Genomic DNA, 6,520 nt, shown 5'->3' on the forward strand with positions numbered 1-6,520 from the left:
TCCCTCCCTCCCTCCCTCTCTCTCTCTCTCTGACAAATAAATAAATAGAATCTTTTAAAAGAGAGAGAGAGAAAGAGAAATGATGAAGTAAATGTGGCAAAATATTAACAGTAGGCAAATATAAGTGAAGGATATAGTTCTTTTGTATAAACTTAAGTTTTTCTGTAAGTTTGAAATTATTTCAAAAAATAAAAATTTAACTAAACTTTAAAAATAAAGGAATAAAAACATATTTTGATCAACATTATATGAGTAAATTTTAAAATATAAGTGAAATTAATAAATTCCCAGAAAAATCTGATGGAAGAAAAAACTCTCTAAAGGCCTGAGATATAAGGGAAGCCAGTTTAGATTTCTTTCTAAGTCACCGTGACTATACATAAACTTTGTTTAAATCAAAAGCCTGATTTCTGGCCCACCACGCATACTTCATACACCTGCTTCGCAAATGAGTAGCCTAAAGGAAAACCCTTGTCCTTAAGATATTGATTAATGCTCCTACTCCCTACATTCCTTGATGTTGAAACTTGTCATTCCTGTGTTAACCTTTTGAGGTTTTACAAGATGTAGAAAAGTATATAACCCTGTAAAAACTGTTCATGTTCCAGAGTTTTTTGCTTCCCTGTGAAGAGGCAGCTGTCCTAACGTGGGCTCAAATAAAACTCTCTCTCTTACTTTTAGAGATTCTAAAACGTTTGTTTATTTTGTGTCAACAAATCTATCCTGATAAAACTGACTCAGTTAGAAAGGTTTTTTTTTTTTGTAAAGTTTAAATAGATTTACAATAATTAAAGAAATTAAGCCAGTAGTTTAAAATGTTCCCCCAAATTAAATACCACACGAGACCAGATGATAGAGTGACAGGTGAGCTCTAAGAGAAGAGGCATTTCAAATTCTCCATTTTTATTCTTTGAAGCTATTGTAACCTTGATATCAAAAGTATACATTAGGGGCGCCTGGGTGGCTCAGTCATTAAGCGTCTGCCTTCAGCCCAGGGCGTGATCCCAGGGTCCTGGGATCAAGTCCCACATCGGGCTCCTCCCCTGGGAGCCTGCTTCTTCCTCTCCCACTCCCCCTGCTTGTGTTCCCTCTCTCGCTGGCTGTCTCTCTCTCTCTCTGTCAAATAAATAAATAAAATCTTAAAAAAAAAAAATCCAAACGATTCTCTCCCTCTCCCTCTCCCCCTCCCTACCATACATGTGCACCCATGCCTGTATGCGTTCTCTCTCTCTCAAAAAAAAAAAAACAAAAAAACAAAAAACAAAACAAAACAAAAACCTGCTTTAAAAAAAAAAAGTATGGGGGCACCTGGGTGGCACAGCGGTTAAGCGTCTGCCTTCGGCTCAGGGCGTGATCCCGGCGTTACGGGATGGAGCCCCACATCAGGCTCCTCTGCTATGAGCCTGCTTCTTCCTCTCCCACTCCCCCTGCTTGTGTTCCCTCTCTCGCTGGCTGTCTCTCTCTGTCGAATAAATAAATAAAATCTTAAAAAAAAAAGTATGCATTAATAAAATAATCAAGGTTAACACAGATAAAAAAATTACAAACAAAATATTGGCAAACTGAATCCAGAAATCCATGAAAAATATAACATATTCATTACCAAGTTGAATCTATTCTATGAATTCTAAGTATATTTAACGTTCAAAAGGCATTAATATAATCATTAAATTAAAATATAAAAGGAAAAATATAATTTCTTATAGTTTCAAAATGAATAAGTAATGTCTGTTTAGTTAAGAATCTGGCTGGCCTTTGTCTCCCATTGCTGGGAAGTAGCCTCTAAACCCTGAGAGTTTCCTAAGTGCTAGGAGGGTCTTTGTTACTCATGCTGGCCCCTCAGACCCCCTCTGAGTTTATGCTTACAAGATGACTCATGGTGGGCCATGAGTTTAGGAGCTTATGCTAAGATGATGATTCAGTATGGGGGCTGGCTACGCAGAAAGACCAACCCAGTAATTAAAGGGTTAATGCTTTGAACAAGGTGATATCAACCAAATCTTGGGGGGGGGGGGGTCAGGGATGGGGAGAAATGCCACAAAAAAAACTGAATTTAATCACATGGCCAATAATTGAATCAACCATGACTATGAAATGAAATCCCAACAAAAACTCAATAAAGTGTAACTTGGGTGTGCTTCCCTGGTTGGCAACACTCTGCATATTGCTACACATCAGTGTGCTGGTAGTGTGACTTTTCCTCACTCCACAAGGACAGGACATCACAAGCTTGCCATTTGAGACCCTCCCTGCCATCACCCTATGCATCTCTTCTTTTGACTGATTCTGATTTGTATCCTTTTTGCCATAATAAAATTGTAATTGTAAATATAGCACTTCCTGAGCTCTGTGAGTCACTCTAGCAAATTATCAAAACTGTGCAGGTTATGAAAACCCCCAAGTCTTAGCCAGTTATTCGGAAGTGGGGGTGGCCTTGGAAACTCCCAAGCTTGTGGCTGGTGTCCAAAGTAGGGCCAGTCTGTGGAGTACTGTACTCTTAACCTATGAAGTTTGGTCTAACTCCGGTACTTAGTGTCAGAAATCATTACAGCAATGAGAAGATAAACTAAAACTAATAATAAATGGGCACATAAAAAGGGACGAAGAGAACAGATGGGCTGAAATGAGCTGGCAGCTAGACTTCTCTGAAGGTACCTTGTTTTGTGGTGTTAAAAAGAAGACAACACCAGAAATTGGAGTCACTTATGCTAAGCCCCATATCACCAAACAGTGACTTACCTTAATTATAATTTTGACTCTTCCAGGAGTGGAATCTTAAACCAATCATTCAGGCACCACCCCATCAGCACTAGTTAAGTCATCTGCCTGATAGACCCAAGCCAACTGCTAGAGGAAAGGAATCTTGCAATCACCAATCCACTTTTTTGGTCAACTATAACATCCTTGTTCCTGTTCCTTTCTGCCTGCAAAAGTCTTTCATTTTGCACACCTCCTCAGAGCTCCTTACTATCTGCGAGATTGAATGCTACTCAATTCATGAATCATTGAATAAAGCCAATAAGATCTTTAAAATTTACTGAGTCAAATTCTGTTTTTTAACATTGGTTTAACTTTGGAATCATGTAATGTTTTATATAATTAAAACACAAAATTGAATAGAAAAATAAGAAGCAATCCCCCAAAATTAAAAACTAAAACAAAGCAATCTAACTCTATATGAAGTTGGTAGCATAACCACACAGAATTATTCCAAGTGACTTTAAACATAATACTTTGACTGTATATCCTCAGTAGGATAGACTATAAGGTCAAAAAAAAAAATCAAAAGTAACCAAAACTGCATTCAGGTGTCTTGTTGTTCGTTGTAATCTCGGTATTGCTATTTTTAAAAGATGTAGAATTGATAAACACAACTCTAACCCCAAGACTATGGTCTCTAAATATTATTACCCTTTAAAAAGAATCAAAACTTTTTGGACAAATAACTTGTCCCACATCTGTGGAAGGAAATATACAAAAACAGCCTGGTCCATCTTGTCAAACAGAAATCAAGGAACTTGGGACGCCCGGGTGGCTGAGTCGGTTAAGCGTCTGCATTTGGCTCAGGTCAGGATCCCAGGGTCCTGGGATCCAGTCCCGCATCAGGCTCCTTGCTCAGCAGGGAGCCTGCTTCTTCCTCTGCCTTCCATTCCCCCTGCTTGTGTCCTCTCTCTCTTTCTCATTCTCTGACAAATAGATAAAAATCTTAAAAAAAAAAAAAAGAAAGAAAGAGAGAGAGAAAGGGAAGAAAATAATAGAACTTCTAAAAAATTTTAAAAAAAAAGAAATCAAGGAACTTAAAGGCTACTGGGTGCACATCCGTAGCACATTGGAGCCAACTTGAAGGAATTCCCAAAGATGGGGTAATTTGAGCATCAAAAATAATAATGATTTCAGTAGGTTGAGACACACCAAATATGTAAAAATATACTTTAAAAAACACAACAAATATATAAAAATTCATGGATTTATAATGATAATTTTATGCCATCATTAATGTCTTTGAAGATTACTACAATGCCAACTCATTCTGAAGTTGATACATAAAAGATAAGAATGAAGCATTTAACCTTTCTTTCCTATTTAGACTGTTTTTCAGGGTAGCCAAATAATTGATGAAAATTCTTCTTTATAAAAGAATCACAGCTAATAAATGTAGGAAGAGTTAATGACTTAGAAAATCACTATTTTGCGATCCCTAATGAAATCACTGACACAGATAATGATCCACAATGACTGCCAAGCGCACTGGGTGAAAGGTAGGTGGGAAACTTTAGAACAGATGGGTTAGGCTGGCACCATCAGAATGGAACCAGATGATCAGTATGAAGACACTAGAAGTGAGACAATCAGATTCTATTTATCTCCTGATGTGATATAATAGAAAGTACACAGCACCACCTATAGAGGAATTTTGCCAAATAAATATTTCAAATTCTTAACCATTTTTAAAAAGGAAAAGCCTAAATCTAACGAAGTCCCTCGTTCTGATCATTACTTTTCAGAAATACAAGGGATGGAAAAACATGTAAAATGAGGGTTCAAAAATTAAATCATAAATACAGAGGACAAGAAATTCTATAGTCCAAATGATTGTTTTCATCAAATAAATAGCATTTTTAAAAAGAAGAGAAAACTTTGATCCTAAAAGAGATTTAAGAAACATATTAACTATGGAACTAGTGTTTGAAAAAGGGAAGAACATTCGTTCTTCGAGGCAAAAGGAAAAGAAAAAAAAGAAAAGGAACATTAACCAAATGAAATTACGCACGTTTTTGCATCCTAGTTAAATGAACCAACAATAAAATTACAATAGTTTGGAAAATCAGGAAAAATTGAACTCAGCCTGAATATTAGGTGATACTAAGGAATTATTATTAGGGAGGCTCATCATGGGTGTTCTTGAAAGTCCTTCTCTGTTAGAGGTACACACTAATGTACTCACAGATTAAATGACATGACGCCTGGGAATTACTTTCAAACACTCAAACCAAAAAAAGTCGGGAGAAGAGACTGTGTAAGAATGGCAGGAAATTGATCATTATTGAAGCTGGGTGATGAGTCATGACAACTCATGATAACATTCTCTCTGTTTCTGTGTAGTTTGAAAATCCCTCTAATAAAAAGTTAAAGATAAATCTATGATCACCCTAATGGTTGCAGAAAAGGCTCGTTGGATCACATTCAATACCCATTCCTAATCGTGATTCTTAGCAAACTAGAAATAGGAAAGATTTATTTAACCTACTAAAGGGTGCCTACCAAAACCTATAGCAAGCATCATAGTTAATAATGAAACAGAAGCATTTTCAAAAATCAAGAATAAAATAAGGATGCCCCTACTATTACCACTTCTTGGCGACATTGAATCAAAGAACTTAATCTGTACAATAATTCAAGAAAAATAAAAGATTTAAGGATTGGAAAGGAAAAAATAAGACTTAATTTTCTCAAATGAAATGATTGAATAGAAAAAAACCCAAGTGACAATAAATGAACTATTAAAATAATTCTCAGAATAACTAAGAATTTAGCAAGAATAGAGTCAACAGAGTGGTATCTACCCTCGGTGCAGAGACAGATGATTCAGCTGGGAGAGGACACAGGTAGCTTTCAAAAGTATTGGTACTCTTCTATTTCTTAAGATAGATGGCAGAGAAAAGGCCGTTTATTTCATTATTCTATATACCTTATAATATGCGTATGTGTGATTCTGTTTGCATGAAATACCACATAATAAAAAATTGAAAGCAAATAAAAAATAATGGATTACCTATTTCTAGAACTTGTAAAACATAAAATACAAGGCCATAACTTTTGGGGGGTGTTGTAGAGATAATTCTTGCTTTGGGAAAATCACAGTAACTTGCTCTTTCTTGAATGTCATTTGCCATCTTCAAAATTTCTCTTAACAATCATTATAACACTGGATTGTTGCCATGTGGCAGCGTGAACTTGGGGTTGCCCAATATTCAGATTTTTATCAAAAAGCTGGAAATAACATTTTTTTAACGTATGCAACTGCTTTGAAATACTCTGAAGGCCAAACGAAAGGCATCTGTCTGTCGGCTGCTAGACTGTGAACTGTGTTCTAGACTCCAAGTCTTAGAGGTATCCTTTGACCCTGAAAGAGTAGCCTCATTCCCCTTTAGATGACGCCTGAGTCTTCCAGGCTACCCCACACCTCCCTGTTCTTATCACATCCGGCCTTCATTCCGCGTTTCCTGCCTGAGCCAGCAGGTGGCTGAGTTTATGAACCCGTCTTCCAGAAACTACGACATTGAGGAGAATCTGCATGTATTTCTCCCAATTCACCATCAGAGGGCAGGCATGCAAAATAAGAGGAGAAAACCATAGTTTTTGCTCCTTTCAGGGAAAGGAATCCAGGGATGAACGATGCAAACTATGTCTATTGAATTTTAACCACGAAAATGTTATACATTTATCTGAATTTAGAAATGTTTTGCAAACATAAGGTATGCGGGTGGGAATGCTCATGTCTTGCTATAGCTGATTAAAA

This window comes from Ursus americanus, chromosome 20 (genome assembly GCF_024610735.1).
Source record: "Ursus americanus isolate L20-20 chromosome 20, mUrsAme1.1.p, whole genome shotgun sequence".
NCBI classification, from domain to species: Eukaryota; Metazoa; Chordata; class Mammalia; order Carnivora; family Ursidae; genus Ursus; species Ursus americanus.